We start from the raw sequence: 15,562 nt of genomic DNA, 5'->3' as shown, positions 1-15,562 counted from the left end.
GGGAGCCACGTGCTCTAGGGTCAGAGCTCTGTGCCCTTTCCTGACCTCAGTGGGCAGTGTTTAAAAGTTCCAGAGGGTGAGATCATCAGGCATGTCCAACACTTGCCGCAGCAGGGTTCCCGCAGTCATGGGGCATCCTCAGCAGTCCCTCGGGTGCTGTGGGAAGGTTGGGGGAACCCCTGGACTTCCCCTTGGGTGCCTACACCAGAATGTATCACTTCTATCTGTTGGGCATTCCTGCGAAACTTCATGAAGAAATTATTGTCCTACTAGGTGTAGCTTCTCAGATTTCTTCCTGGGCGGAGCCTTGCAGAAGGTGAGACAGGTCCTGGAAACTTTGGATTTGAAACTCCCATTTCATTAAAAATGGGGGAAAATGCTCAAGAAAGGGTTAAAATTATTTAACGGGTCAAAATTGTCAACGTGACTATGTGTGTATGGTCATCTGGAGATACTGTAACATCAAAACACTAAGTTTGAAGAGCCCTCACTATCAATGACTCCCTTAGACAGCTCCCAGCCCCAGGTGAGGCTGCGTGCTGTGGGCAGGAGCCCATAAAGTGGCTGCGAGTCTTAAGATGGAGTAAGGAAAGGATACAGAAAGAAGAGATTTAGGTGTCCGAGACGAATTACCTGCTGGCAACTATGAATCTCTCTGGCTGCCCTGCTTGATTGTGCTCAAAATCAGGACAAGCTTTTCTGGTAGGTATAGATCATTTTTGGAAAAGCCCTGGATAAGTTACCCTTCATCACTGTCCTCTCCTGTCTCATCAAGTCAATTAAGGCAGTCCTCCTTGATACCTTATGGTAGACTAGGTTTTTGTTCCTAACTCCTCCCTCCCTCCTGTGATGAGATTATTCACCCCTGCCTTTTTCAATACCTTCCAGGTGGAGGAATATTCATTCTTGCCCATTGACTTTGCGCTTGGACACATGACTTGCTTTGACCAATAGTTAGTGAGTAGAAATGTCATTGTGTGAGTTCTGAACAAAGGCGTTAGAGGCAGCACCTGTTCCCGCTCCCCCTCTTCTACAGCCTTCCCGGATGAGAACATGTCCTAGGTGGTGGTGATTCCATCAGCCTGGGCTTCGGAATGAGAAAACGCATGAAGCTGAACCCAGCCCAGCCCAGCCTGGCCTTTTTGACCTGTTGCCCTTATGTAAGAAGAGCAGGAAATACATCTTTGCTCTGTGCTTCTGAGCTAACTCTCTGTTTCTCTGCTAGACTTGAAATATCTTTCTACCTCTGAATATGCATTCAGGGTTTTCTTGAAATCCAAGTCTCTCACAAGCACCAAGCAGGGAGAAAAGTTCACCTTCCATGAGGCTTCCACTACTATTTCAACCAATAATTGCCAATCTATCCCCAGACTCTCACTGATGACTTCACAGAACAGAAATACATTATTTAATACCATGATATTCAGTCTATACAATTATCCTTTCATATATCTCTCTGGATCAATGTTAATCTATTTCTATTGGCAAACCCTTGGGCCATGAGATGACACATTTTTGTAATGAATTGGTGTCAGGTCTTGTGTATAAGTAAATTCTTTGTTCAGAAGTGAATTTACTTCACCAACTGTTTGCTACCCACTCCTTTCTTCTCTCAGGAAAGATACCTACCTGGCAGACTTTCCGATGGATGGGGTCTTACCTGAGTGTCTATATCCAGGCGTTTCCCCTCATTGGAGTCTGGACCCTTTGTGTAGCATATTGGGTCCCGGTCATATGTCAGATATTTCATCTCTTGTTCTGACATAATACCATTGATAATGAAGCGTCCGAATTCTCAGTCGGATGGAACAAGTTCTCAGAAGTTGGAACAGTGAGCAGAATAGTTATGATTCACTTTTGAAAAGTTCAACTTCATCTTGTGTTCTCAGAGGACAGGAAACTGCCAAGCTTGGAAAAAAAAAAAAAAAAAGGAATTTTCCAGTGAGGTGAGTCCTCCAAATCAAAACGTTCTTTTAGAATTTGGGTCAAATTTTGAAAAATCAGTATTCCAGAAAGTGACTGAATGAGACACAGGTATAAAGTCCACGCTTGGCTGATGGCGGATCTGGTTTTGAATCTGTATCTGGTTCACAGCAGAAATTCTCTACAGAGTCAGCCCTGGGGCTTTACTCTATATGCATCTTTTCTTGTTTTATCTTTTCTTTTTTCTCTTTCATTTTAAAATAAACCTATTTAAATGCTCCTCAGCTTTGGAGTACAGTAAGTAAGCCCTGTTCCCATCTGGAATGCGTTCAGATTTACTTCATTCTTTGCTGAGTCTCTATCATCTGTGTGCTGTTTGAATAAAGTCCAGACCAGAATAAGCATATTCATTTATAGTATTTCCAGGTCTCACTGACATGCCGTGCATTGCTTGGATGGCATTTTCATCTCGGATGAATCTCCTAACTGTCCCTCAGTAAAGAACTTTAAGACCAGGAAGTCTTCTCTGGCCTCAGAAAAGCTTTTTTACTATTACCTTTTCAACTCTCTCCTCTTACCATGAATGACAGGAACTTCACTTGAATGCATCAAAGTTGGAAAAGCAACAAGAGTGATCATTATGAAATGTGCTTATTATTTTAATTTAGAAAATATGCTCCAGGTTAAAAACCCACCCACCCCCCAAAATTCAAACATACCTATTTAATTAAACAATGCCATTAGAAAAGTTCACTGAATTCTTAGGCAAATGCAACCGCCCTGCTAGTGAAGGTTTCTGTTAATGAAACAGAAACCTGTCTTGACAGAGGCCCTTCCCTTGCACCAGCAAGGGCATCTGTGAGGATGCGATGGGACCGGAAAAGGAACACTCCTGGGGGCTACACAAGGGAGGTCCCTGCTGTGACCCAGGCTGCCGAGAAGGGTCTCAGTAGGACAAGAGAAACTCATGAAGTGGTTTCAAGGCTGAGAACCACAGTCTCTTGGCACCATTAGTGAGGGCTTTGAAGGGTCATGCTCTTTGCAGAGGTGTTGACCTTGTCTCGAAAGCACCAGGGACTCCACAGGGAGCCCTTGCCCCACCATGAGAGTGGTCCTAGGGGGGGGTGGGCCCTCTGTCCGCCCCGTGGGAGAGGCCTGGCAGGTGGAGGGTTTAGCAGTGAGCAGTGGCAGCATGATTTTAACTGGAATAGCTTCTTTTATTCCCCTTTTGGTAACTTTATTATTATTTTTTAATTATATTTTACTGGTAATGCATTTACACTTGTCCTGATTTCTCCCCCTTTGCCCTCCTCCACCCAGCACCCCCACTCCCTCAGGCAACCCCGCACCATTGTTCATGCCCATGGGTCATGGGTATACGTTCCCTGGCTGCTCCACTTCCTGTACTGTATTCACATCCCCGTGGCTGTTCTGTAACTACCTAATAATATTTCTTAATCCCCTCACCTCTTCACCCATCCCCCACACGCCCCTCCCATCTGGCAGCCATCAAAACACTCTCCATATCTATGATTCTGTCTCTGTTCTTCTTGTTTGCTTAGTTTGTTTTTTAGATTCAGTTGTTGATAGATACACATTTATTGCCATTTTATTGTTCATAGTTTTGATCTTCATATTTTTCTTAAATCCCTTTAGCATTTCATATCATCATGGTTTGGTGATGATGAACTCTTTTAGTTTTTTCTTGTCTGGGAGGCTCTTTATCTGCCTTTCAATTCTAAATGATAGCTTTGCTGGGTAGAGCAATCTTGCCTGTAGTTTCCTGCTTTTCCTGACTTAGAATATTTCTTGCTAATCCCTTCTAGCCTGCAATGTTTCCTTTAAGAAATCAGCTGACAGTCTTATGGGAACTCCCATGTAGGGTAACTAACCACTTTTCTCTTGCTGTTTTTAAGATTCTCTCTTTATCTTTAACCTTTGACATTTTAATTATGATGTGTCTTGGAGTGGGCCTCTTTGGGTCCAACCTGTTTGGGACTTTCTGTGCTTCCTGGACTTGCATGTCTATTTCCTTCACCAAGTTAGGGAAGTTTTCTTTCATCATTTTTTTCAAATAGATTTCCAATTTCTTGCTCTTTCTCTTCTCCTTCTGCCACCCCTATGAAGTGAATGTTAGACCTTTGGAAATTGTCCCAGAGGCTGCTTATACTACCCTTATTTTCTTGGATTCTTTTTTCTTCTTGTTCTGATTGGTTGTTTTTTGCTTTCTTATGATCCAAATCAATGATTGATTCTTGGCTTCATCCACTCTACTGTTGTTTCCCTATAAATTGTTCTTTGTTTCAATTAGTGTATCCTTCATTTCTGATTGGATCATTTTTATGCTGCTGAGGTTCTCACTAAGTTCCTTGAGCATCATTATAACCAATGTTTTTAACTCTGCATCTGATAGATTGCCTATCTCCATTTCATTTAGCTCTTTTTCTGGAGTTTGGATCTGTTCTTTCATTTGGGCCAGGTTTCTTTGTCTCAATGTATTGGCAGACTCCCTCTGTTTGTTGTTATGTATTAGGTAGAGCTGCTCAATGTCTGGGGAGTGTGGCCTAATGTAGTAGGTGTCCTGTAGGGCCCAGTGGCACAAAGTCCCCTATCACCCAAGCTGGGCACTTAAGGTCTGCCCTTTGTGTGGGCTGAGTACACCCTCCTCTTGTAGTTGAGCCTTGGTTGCTGTTGGCAAATTAATGGGAGGGATTTACCCAGGCCAGTCAGCTGCAAGAACTGGCTGTGACCACTGACCATCATCCTCCACCCTCCATGGAGGATCAGCTGAGCAGGGGCAGGGTGGTGGTGCTGCAATGTGGTCTGTAGCTGTCCACTGGGTGCGCTGGCCCTGGAGTTTCCTGGGTGGTACAGCCCAAAGTCAGTCCACACCTGGGTTCTTCCCAGAGCCACCCTGCCTGAGCTATAAAGCAATCTGAGATGGCTGCTACTTGTGCTGGGCTTGGAGATTCCCAGGTGAAACCAAGCTGTGAATCTGGGCTGGCTGCTGGTAGTCCAGGCCTGGGGCTCACTGAGGCCAGCCATTGCTTGTTTGAGAGGATTTAAGAAGTTGTGAAGCATGAGCCAAGACCAGCCATCATATGGAAAAGCTGCTTGGTTGGCCCTGTAAATTGGGTGGGTGGAGTCTCTGGGGATCTTCAAGGAGGGTCAAACAGTGTCAGCCAGTAGATGGAGTGTCAGATATGACTGCAGCTTGCAAGCTCTGTGGGAAGAGGGTTTAGAAAAGGGAAATGGCTTCTGCTCACCTTGATACCAGAACTTCTGTTTCTCCCTGCATGCCACTGGTTCCTTCAAGCTGCTACCCTGGTGCTGGAGCTCAGATGGAGTGAATCTGAGTAGGTGAGTCTGTGTGTGGGTTCTTAAGAGGAACTTCTTGGGGCTCCTGGAATTTCTTCCACTGATTCAATCCCTGCTGGATTTTGCAGCCAGAAGTTGTAGGGCCTTATCTTCCTTGCACTGGAACCCTGGGCTGGGGGGCCTGGTATGGGGCTGGGACTCCTTGCTCCTGAGATGTCCCTCCTCAATATTTATCTACCACATAGGATGTGGTACCAGCCCGTTTCATGTCTGGATGGATATGGTTTCTTTAATTCCATAGTTGTCAGACTTCCATTCAACTCAATTTCTAAATCGTTCTGGCTGATGGTTGTTCTATATTTTAGTTGTAAGTCTGATGTGGTTGTGTGAAGAGGCGAGCTCGGTCTTCAATGGCTTCTTGTGGAAGAGGTGTGTTTCTGGCTTCACTGTTCCCAGCTGTGCAGCGTACAAGCCTAGTTCTCTAGCATTCCTGGAGACTCGATGGGCTAACCTTCTGCAATGAATTCCTCACTGCTCAAAACTGCATAAATCAGGCAGAGCAGATTCCATTGTTTGCAAACCAGAACCTTGAGCTCTACAGGGCTCCTCTCATCTACTCAATTTCTCGAAAAGAAAAACAATATGCCAGGAATTTCTTTAAAGAATAAGTGCCCTTGAACAAAGATATCTAGGAGGATGAATGGTATCTGCAAGGACTCAAAATTCAGTTAAAGAGACTAGACAGACACAACACTGTAGTACATAAATATTAACAGGAAAATGCCAAAGATGTAGCCTATTCAAGTGTATGGAACAGGCGTGAACTGAGGAGACTTTGTACAAAGCATGGCACTATATCAGGAGACCAATGTGAGGAGAGAAAATAAAGGCACAGATGTTCTAGTGCTTGGCCAGGTAAAGAGCTCTGGGCTGAGAGTCGAGCATACTGGGGTTTAGAATCACCTCCTTTGGTACCTATGTGACTTTGAGCACATTACTTAACTTTTCTGAGCTGCCCCATCCTCATTGGTTCAATGTACTGGTTGGATTAAATGATCACTAAGACCTCTTTGAGCTAAATAAAGTTTTTAAAAATGTTGGAGGAACAAAAGGAAGTTTGAATGTATTAGATGGCCATGTCTAGATGAAGAGTAATGTTAACTGAAATATAGAATTTTAGTTTGATAATGTTTTACTTTATTATTAAAAGATTAATTTCTACCAAAAATGAAAGGTCATTAATTAAAAACAAACAACTAAGCAAAAATAATCTAAAGCATTTTTAAATTTAAAAAGATTATGTATCCTCCAACTTACAATTATGTATCTTTTCCCTAATTCGAGATTTTTAATAGTTTATTTTCTTATGTTTAAAGAGTTTATAACACTTCTATTCTTCAATAGCTAATGTATTTTATTATTCATAGGTTTTATGTTTAAATGAATTCAAACTCTCAGTCCTTTCTCCATACATTCCCAGCTTGTTGTTTTTTTTAATTATTATTTATTTGTTTGTTTGTTTATTTATTTTTAGAGGGGGGGGAAAGGAGAAAGAGAGGGAGAGAAACATCACTGTGTGGTTGCCTCTCACTTGTGCCCCCAACTGGGGACCTGACATGCAACCTAGTCATGTGCCCTGACTGGGAATCGAACCAGCGACACTTGGCTCACAGGCCGATGCTCAATTCACTGAGCCACAGCAGCCAGGGCTCCCCAGCTTGTTTTATATTTCTTAATTTTTAAATTATTCTTTAGTTGGTTAGATTTTAGTTTCAAGAAGAACTCACAGATGTGAGTTTTCTTGATACCTTTCATGTCTCAGAATAAAGATCCTCTGCCTTTATACTTACTCAACAACTTGACTGGAAATAAAATTCTTGTTCTTTCTTCAAATTAGGGGACAAGTCTCCTTTGTCTTGGGGAACTGAGTACACCAGAGAGATCACCGATTCTTCTCACTTGAATGTGACTTAGTTTTTTGAAATTCAGTAACTAGAATATGTCTTGATGTCTGACTTTCTGTTGAAATTAACCTTGACACTCAGAAATTAGAATGTGTATTAGTGTCTGACCTTTGGCTTCAGTTTTTCCTGGCATATAATGTAAAGAAAAATTTAGCTCCTCATTTCAAGAAAAACTGAAATAAGCTATATAGTTTAGCTCTGCATATATTTTCTTTTACATCTATTGGCATTTCTATGGTGAGGAGAACCTTATTTTTATGCTAGATAAAAACTTCCATCAGTTGCTTTTCTCTGCTCTGTTAATCAAATAATCTTATCGAAATAGGAATTTATTGCTTTTGGGTGAAGCCCTAGTAATCTCTACTTTCACTCCTACATGCTTACACATGATTTCTTCAATAATGTGTCCTAAAAGCTTACCCGAGATGGACATCACTCTTATCAATTCACAGTTTATGGAAATGACATCTTAGTCTTTTTGATAACCTGAAGAGATTTCCCTGCCTCGAGTCTTCTAATAATTTTCTCATTCTCCATGATTCTCAAAGGTCACCAGCAGAGGTTAGGAGTGTCACAAGTTTATTCTCTACTTTCTCTAAAAAGCCATGAGCTTGGATGGGGCCCGATGGGGTACTTGAAGCGGGGGGGGGGGGTGGGGGGGGGCACTTGGTAAAATACATGATTTTCTAACCACTTTGTTGTACATCTGAAACTAATACAGTATAATATTAAATGTAAACAGTAATTGAAAAAAATGTTTAAGATATGCACAATAAGCATACATAAGCCCCTCCAAAATAAAGCCAGGAAATGAAGACTCATTTTGATGAACTATGTCATAAAAGTGAAAAGAGAAGATTCAGGTTTTGAATCTACCTCTGAACCATAGTTTATCTTCTTCTCCTCCTCCATGGCCTGGTACTTGTCTCCCCAGTAGACCATCAACTCCTGAGGACAGTGGCTGTTTTTTATTCATTATAGTATCCTCAGTGCTCAGCACATTCCCTAATGGATCACAAGTGCTCTATAAATAGTTGTTAATGGAATGCATTTCTAAGGAAGTTTGGAAACATAAAAGCTTGTCTTTGGTGGACTGGGTTAGCCACTGACCAGCCAATCCTCACAGCATTATTTCTCTAAATGAATTATTTTCCCAGTTCTAACCAGCCAGTCTTCAGAATAGGACTCATTTATCTCCTGAAATTTGGGGGATTTCATAGGGGAAATTCTGGTATTGCAGAATCTTCACTTGAACCCACTGACAGACCGGCGGAATGAAGACAAAAGGGATGAACAAGTGACGGAAGAGGAAATCCCAGGAATCAGGAGAATCGCAGGGCCTTGTCCGAAAGAGCATCTTTCTTTCTGCTCGGGGCTCCAGGTTAACTCTGCCGACGAACTGAGCAGAAGCGCTGAGCCATCCCACTCTCTCAGCCCAGGGACCCTGGCTTGTATGCGGCTTTTCAACATCCAGTGTTGCCCTTGTATGACCTTTAACCTTGGCACTACGACTCTTGCCACTGTGATAAACAGGAACCTGTGCAGTACCTGGGTATGCATTTTTGTGCAAATAAACGGCAACAGTGATTCTAAAGGGAGCACCGCTGTGGGTACCACAGGCGAGTCCTCTCGGACTGTGAACTGCAGCCCTTGGGAGTGAGTTTCAGATGAAGCTCATTTTGTCTCGGAACTGAGGCTGGCTGGCTGCAGACTGCCTGCCTTCTCTGGTTTCTAAGAACAGGGATGAATCTGGCACCTTTGTCATTTGCACCTCCTCCAATGACATCCACACAATTAAGCTACACCAGGCGATGAATATTCTGGAGCCTTAAGAGTGCGGTGTGACAGGGAGAGCTCGCAGCCAGGGCGCCTTCATCACCCCAGGGAGGTTTACTTTCATCCCTGAGCAGTGAGAAGGAGCCTGTGGGACCCAGTGAGCGGGACAGACTTGTATGGAAATGTAGCTGCCGTGAGCGGGACGGATCTGTTTGGAAATGTAGCAGCAAGGAAAAGAAATCAGCCTGATGACACGCAAGGGCCGCGCGTGGGAGTGTGACATTTGTCGGAGACGATGAGAGCTCTGGGCAGGTTATTAAAGAAGATGTCTGCAGATTCCACCAAAGCTTTATGGGAACAGCAAAAAGGACCATGCAGACTGACGTTTGTCATCATCATTGCTATTTTTGTGTTCTGAGAAGGAAACAAAAGCCAAACTTAGTGCTAAAGTGGGTGAATTATAGAAGATTCTTAAAGAAATAAAGCTTTGTCTCCTCCAGAACATGATTTCCTAGCGGCCAGGCCTGCTGCTGTGAGCAGGTGAGGGCTGGGGTCCATTTCCACGGAAAGGCGTCTGGAGCTTCCTTAGGTTCATGCGGCCTCCTTCCTCACTGGCTCCACAGCCCTTCCTTCCCACCCCCGGGGACTTTTCACTGCCAGAATGATCACAAAGTCCAAATAACGAGGCCGAAGGCCTGAGATGGAAGTGTAGCTACCGAAGGTGTCCTTGTTGCTAACCCTTACATATTTTAAAGCATTACGGAGAAAGTGTTCTAAGTCTGAGCTTCCCTGAATTTGCCTTGGACTGCTTACAGTTAACCGGAGATCTTTAACTTGGGAGAAGCCTTAATTCAGTCTTCATTCAGATAGGTACCTGACGCAGGATTGCACAGAAAGCAGGTATCTCCCTTCAGTTCAAATTTCTATTCGTGCCAGGAAATATACCCTGCTATTTTGTTAACACTTTTCCTCACATTGAGCCAAAGTATTATTTTTATAAGCAAAGCATTGTTCTAGACATTTCAGAGATAGCTCGTTGATCCTCCCCACACTATGAGGTAGGTAGTAATAGCTCCATTTTACTGCGGCACAGAGAGGTTAAGTAACTCATCAGAGCACACACAGCCACTAAGGTACAGAGCCGGGATGCATCACAGGGTGGCCCAGCCCCAGAGGCAGTGCTCCAAAGCAGCATGCATAATGCCAAAATCTGTCACTCTTCAGCTTTGCGATGCACTGCCTGGTGCTCTTTTTATCAAATATCTGGCATCGCTGTAATGCATTTGCACACAAGTCATATGCAAATTAGACAATTCTATAAGAAGTCTAAGGAGAAGGAGCAAACACAAAAAAACATTGCTTGTACAGCGATCCCTCGCTTATCACGGGTATGACGTTCTAGACACCCCCGCGGTAGGTGAAAATCCGTGAAGTAGGAACCTTACATTTATTTTAGCATTTACTGTACAGTCACAAAATCCCACGATATAGCGAAAAATCCAAAATAAATAATTAAAATATAATATTTTTAAAAATCCCGCGATACAGTAAGGCCACGATAAGTGAACTGCGATATAGAGGGATTACTGTATTTTTGAAAACTATACACCATTTATTTTCTTGTAAAGAGTATAGGCAATTAACAGAAAGAAGATTTTAGCTCAACATAAATGAACAAATAAGATTTACTTTATTAATATTTATTAATTTGTTAATATTTTCTGCTCTGCAAAAATACAATGAATTACTTGAGGAGTAAATAAACTCTCCTTCACATATGTAAGCAGAAGCTTGAAAACAAGAGGCCGGGGGATTCTGCTGAGAGGATCCCCAAATCAGGTGGTAAATTGGGCTCAGGGACCAGGAATGTTCATAGAATATAACTTTTTCACTGATTTACACACCCTCATTGGGTAGCCTCATTTCTCAGCCTTCCCCAAAACGGCCAGATTTTAAGTGGCTTCTGCAACATTTTGTACGTTAGGGTTCAATGGGATGTAAGAATGAAAACAACAGACCAAATTGCTGCTCAAATGACAAACAGGTGAAGGCACACGAACAGTGTAGTCCTGCGGCAGTCTCTGGAGAACGGCGCTCTGGACAGACTTCAACAGCGTCACGGATTCACGGGACAATGCAAAAGCGTCTCCGCAACTCCATTGTTAGGAGCCGCGGCTGACTGCGCTGCACGGCTAATGTGTGCGGCGGGGCGTCTGGACATGTTAGTGGCACCCAGCTCTATTCCCGGAATTTTTATCTGGGTTCTGCGGGGTTTCAGAGTCTTTTTAACTTGCTGAACTTCAGGCAAGTTCTTGCCTAAATATGCATTTTTATTTTTACCCCATCGTACTCTCAAAGGAGAGGCTCAGAGAAGTTTTGGAATTACTGTAGGGTATTAGATTTATACCAGGATTTGAGGGTAGCTAACCATCTCTCCATTGTTCAGTATGTTCTGGGGTCGAGAGAGTGGTTCCTGTGACTACGGATTTAAGTTAGGAAGATCAGGGATAGTTGGGCCAAAGACACAAGTTCGCATCCTTAATGGAAACACTTCTGCAGAGGAACACTAAGAATCTAACCCTCAGTTGAAATTAACCTTTGGAAAGAGGGATGTCAAAAGGGAAGTCCTGAATTCCCAGCAGCCGGTGTCGGTCATCCCTTGACTGGTCACTGGGGCAACATCTTCTGTTTGCTGTGCACTTAAAGAGGGGAATTCAAGGCACCTTTTCTCAGGAGCAGCCTTCTTCATGTTATGGTCAAAATCAAACACGCAGTTTCATTTCTTTTCTTAGTTTTCTCTTTGTAGTCATTGTCAAATGTCATTCCCCTTAGATTTAGAAACTACTCGTTTTTTTGTGTGTTTTTACCTCAGAAGACATTTCAGTTTGCTAGATTTATAGTAGCAGTGAGTCTAGCATTTCAGGATCTAATTTTATGTCCATGGTGTCAACAGCATAGATAACTTTTCAGAATCTTCTTTGATATCCAGAAACATCATAGACATTGGGCAATTAGGCGCAGCTTTTAAAATCTAACACATATTTTATTTTACTTTGTCTTTCGTAATTTTATAGACTGCCACTGAGTAGCTCAATGAAGATGATGGGATGGCATTTATAAAAGGAACTGAAACTATCTTGTGTCCAAAAGAAATCATGTACCAAAAGGTCTAGACACTAACCTCACCCATTTGACAACAGATGAGACAGCAACCATAAAATAAGATGGCAGGGCTCGGGCCTTAAGCTCCCCGCAGCCACACACTGTAAGTGGGTGCTCGTCGCAATAAAAACGACCTGAAAGCTAAACGTCTTGGCAAAGACGACCACAAGTAGCCTGGTCCCCATTTCTCCAGTTCCCCTGGGCCCGTATGTCCTAACATAAGCCCCTTTCTCGGCCAACTTGACTCTGAAGTCCCAGCACCCCCCCAAGGCTGAGGTTACATGTGTTCCCACAATGACAAAGTCAACTCTAAACATTGTCTCTCCTTTGCTAGAATTTAAACTTAAGAAAAGTTTGACTAGCCATCAGAACAAGGAATTTGGCGGGACTTAATGTTATTTCTAATTTTTTTTTACAAAATTGACGTTTCAGCTGGGTTAGTATTAAGCCAGGTCATCAGTACAACGTGGTCAGTATTCTTAAAAGAGAAGCGACTTGGATGTGAAGCGAGGGCATTGGGGGGAAGTTTTGGGAGAAGCGGTGGTGATGTTGTTCTCAGGTACCATCTGCAGTCCCAATGTTTTCCTCTTCTGACCACATTACACAGCATTCCAGAATGTTCTTTCCCAACCCCTCCCCCTTTCTTTTTCTTTTCTCCCTCATCTCTCCATTGTCCTCCACTGCCCAAGCATAGTAAGGTTTGAACAAAAGAAGAATAAGAAATATTCCATTCTCAAGGCCCTGGTTTTATCTTTCATGACACATCTTGGACAGGAGCTCTCCAAAGGTCATGGAGTATAGAGAGGCTGCTACATTTTGGGTCTCTGAAGTATGTTCATGCATATGGGCACGTTTCATGCTCTCAAATACTTATGGAGGACCCCACTGGCTCCTGCGGGGAGAGACGTATACATGCTGCTCCCTTTGAGGGACTCACTGTCTGACATCCCTCCCGTAAAATGAAAACCAGGACTAAAGTGAGGAACACACAAACAAGTGACAACAAAACAGAATTGGGGTGATTTCTGACTCGTTTCCTCAGTATCAGACCTCACTGTGTCACAATCTCTAGTACCTTAAAGTTTAGGGAACCCAATGGGCGTGTGGATGGGTCAATTAATGAGCAGTTACTGTTGATCTGGATTCAAAGTCCTTAGCACATAGTCATGGGTCTTCCAAAGAGGGAGCCTGTGCTTTCAAAGAAATATAGAAAATCTGTGTTTTCTGCTGGCAAATTATATACATAACATTTTATATCTATATACATATGTACATATATACACACATACTTTTTATACACACACATATACATATATATGCATTTATATTCACATAGCTTCAAATACTCTATAGTATACAGAACCAATTCAATTCCTTAATTTTCCAGGAGTTTTAGGTGACTTTGCCAGTAAGAAAAAGTTAATGCCATAGTCGGGACTCGACTCTTGGCCCTGGACATGTATGATGCAATGTTTTTGCTTCTCATCTTTACACTTTTAGATATATCTTTCTTTCTTCATTATTCAACATACCTGACATAATGTAATAATAATTATCATTTGTGGCCTCAGAAAGCTGGCCACTGATGTTCTCAAAGGCATGCAGACAACATAGGATTAGAATTTCTCATAATGGAAGAGGTGAAAAGCTGAAGCCAGTGGCTGAAACATCTTCACATTTTCAAAAGTCTAAATAAAGCTGGTCTTTGCTTTGTCTCAGAGGAGTCAGTGTAGAATATGCAGAAAGAAGCCTCTGTCAGACTGAGACATGGGAATTGCTGGAAACACATAGACTTTTCCCAACCAGCTACAAAAGCTAAGAAGAGAAAATTGTGTAGATCAACTGAACTATATCCATAAGGTAGTTCTTGTAATGTTAGTAAAATCCGAGGAGCCAAAGCCATCAATGTTCAGTTGGCAGAAGGGTAGTGAAAGGGTCTGAAATCACATGCACTTACCCCCAGCTTCACAGAAGGATTCAATTAAAGGTGAAGTGAAAACCTACCAAGTTATTTGTGTAGGCTTAACCCTGAGGTATACAGATTTGTTGATATACGGGCCAAAACAATGGCCTGTGACTGTCTTCCTGAGTCTTGGTCACCAGGCGGTGCTCTGTCCAGATACCAGGGTTCTAGCACTTTCCCTGAGTTCCCAGCCAAGTTGGAGTCTCCCTTTCCTTCAGGTGCCCCAGAGTGAGAGGCCAAGCAGTTATGTTTCCAGGTGAAAATTAACGCTCATGGAAGTGGTTCAATTTAAAAAAAGAGAACGGCCCAAACGTGTTTACTCTGTCCACTGCCCCCCCTCTTTGGTTAAAGGAACCTGTCTCTCCCACCCCACTTGCTTCCTGAGCAGCCATCTGAATGATATATCCGGCCCCCTGCCGCACATGCCCGCCCTTTTCCCACCCACCACGGCTGATTAGACCGGCAATGGCCACCTGATCCACAGGCTGGCCAACCTGGAGAAACGAAACACACTGACAATTGGTTTAACCAGTTACAGTTCCAGGTTTTATAGCAGAAAAGCTAGAATATTCCAGACAAGGGGAGAGCAGCTGAGTATTGCTAACAGCAGCACAACAGAGGGATAGTCTTCGAAGCTCCTGTTTGTAGGCCCTTAGAGACTCCTTCCATCCAGAAATACCTCTGTCTCTGACATTAAGCCCTCTTGCATGGTTGTAGATTTCATCCACTTTTCACTCTATGACAGTCCTCACAGTAAACTACCCCTCATCTGAGCTAGCCTGAATGATTCTCTCTGCTTTCCAAAGACCCCTGGTTAGCACAATGACAAGAAAAATACCTCACAAAATTCTCCTCATTAGCCTACGATTATGCTCTGGCTCCGAAAGTGAGCCCTGAAGTTCTTGAACTTGTCCTTTTGGTTATATCCCAGCCCTTAGCACGCCCCAGAGAGACCACTGTGTCCTCTTGCAAAGGCCTCCCACTAAGTCTCGCCAGGGCTGCTTCCTCCTGCCTTACAGACCATGGGGTACCCTCTCTTGGGGTCACTGAATACAAGCCTGGCACCAGGCTGGTCTTCATGCTCTGCCTGAGCTGAATCTTGATTTGTCTGAGACAGGCAGTCTTTTAACTGGTTTTTCTTTAGCTTTGACCCTTTGCCATTTTTCCAGTATATTCTTAAACATCAGGACAGAGATGCTTAGACATTGGTTTTTATAGACCTCATCCCAGAGATTTCTGAGTCCATGAGCCTGAGACAAACCCCAGAAATCTACATTTTATCCAGTGCTCAGGCAGTGCTGATATAAGTGCTCCTCAAACCAACTTTGAGAAACACTGTTCTGGAACACGGGCTCCCAGATTCAGTAGGAAACCAATGGGTCAGTGTCACCCCCTGGGCAGCATTTAAAACAATCTCTCTTGGGGTCACATCCGTGGATATTCTGGCTCCATTGTT

The sequence above is a fragment of the Furipterus horrens genome, unplaced genomic scaffold (genome assembly GCF_987537825.1).
Source record: "Furipterus horrens unplaced genomic scaffold, mFurHor1.1.pri manual_scaffold_5, whole genome shotgun sequence".
NCBI lineage: Eukaryota > Metazoa > Chordata > Mammalia > Chiroptera > Furipteridae > Furipterus > Furipterus horrens.
This window is presented reverse-complemented; position numbering follows the sequence as displayed.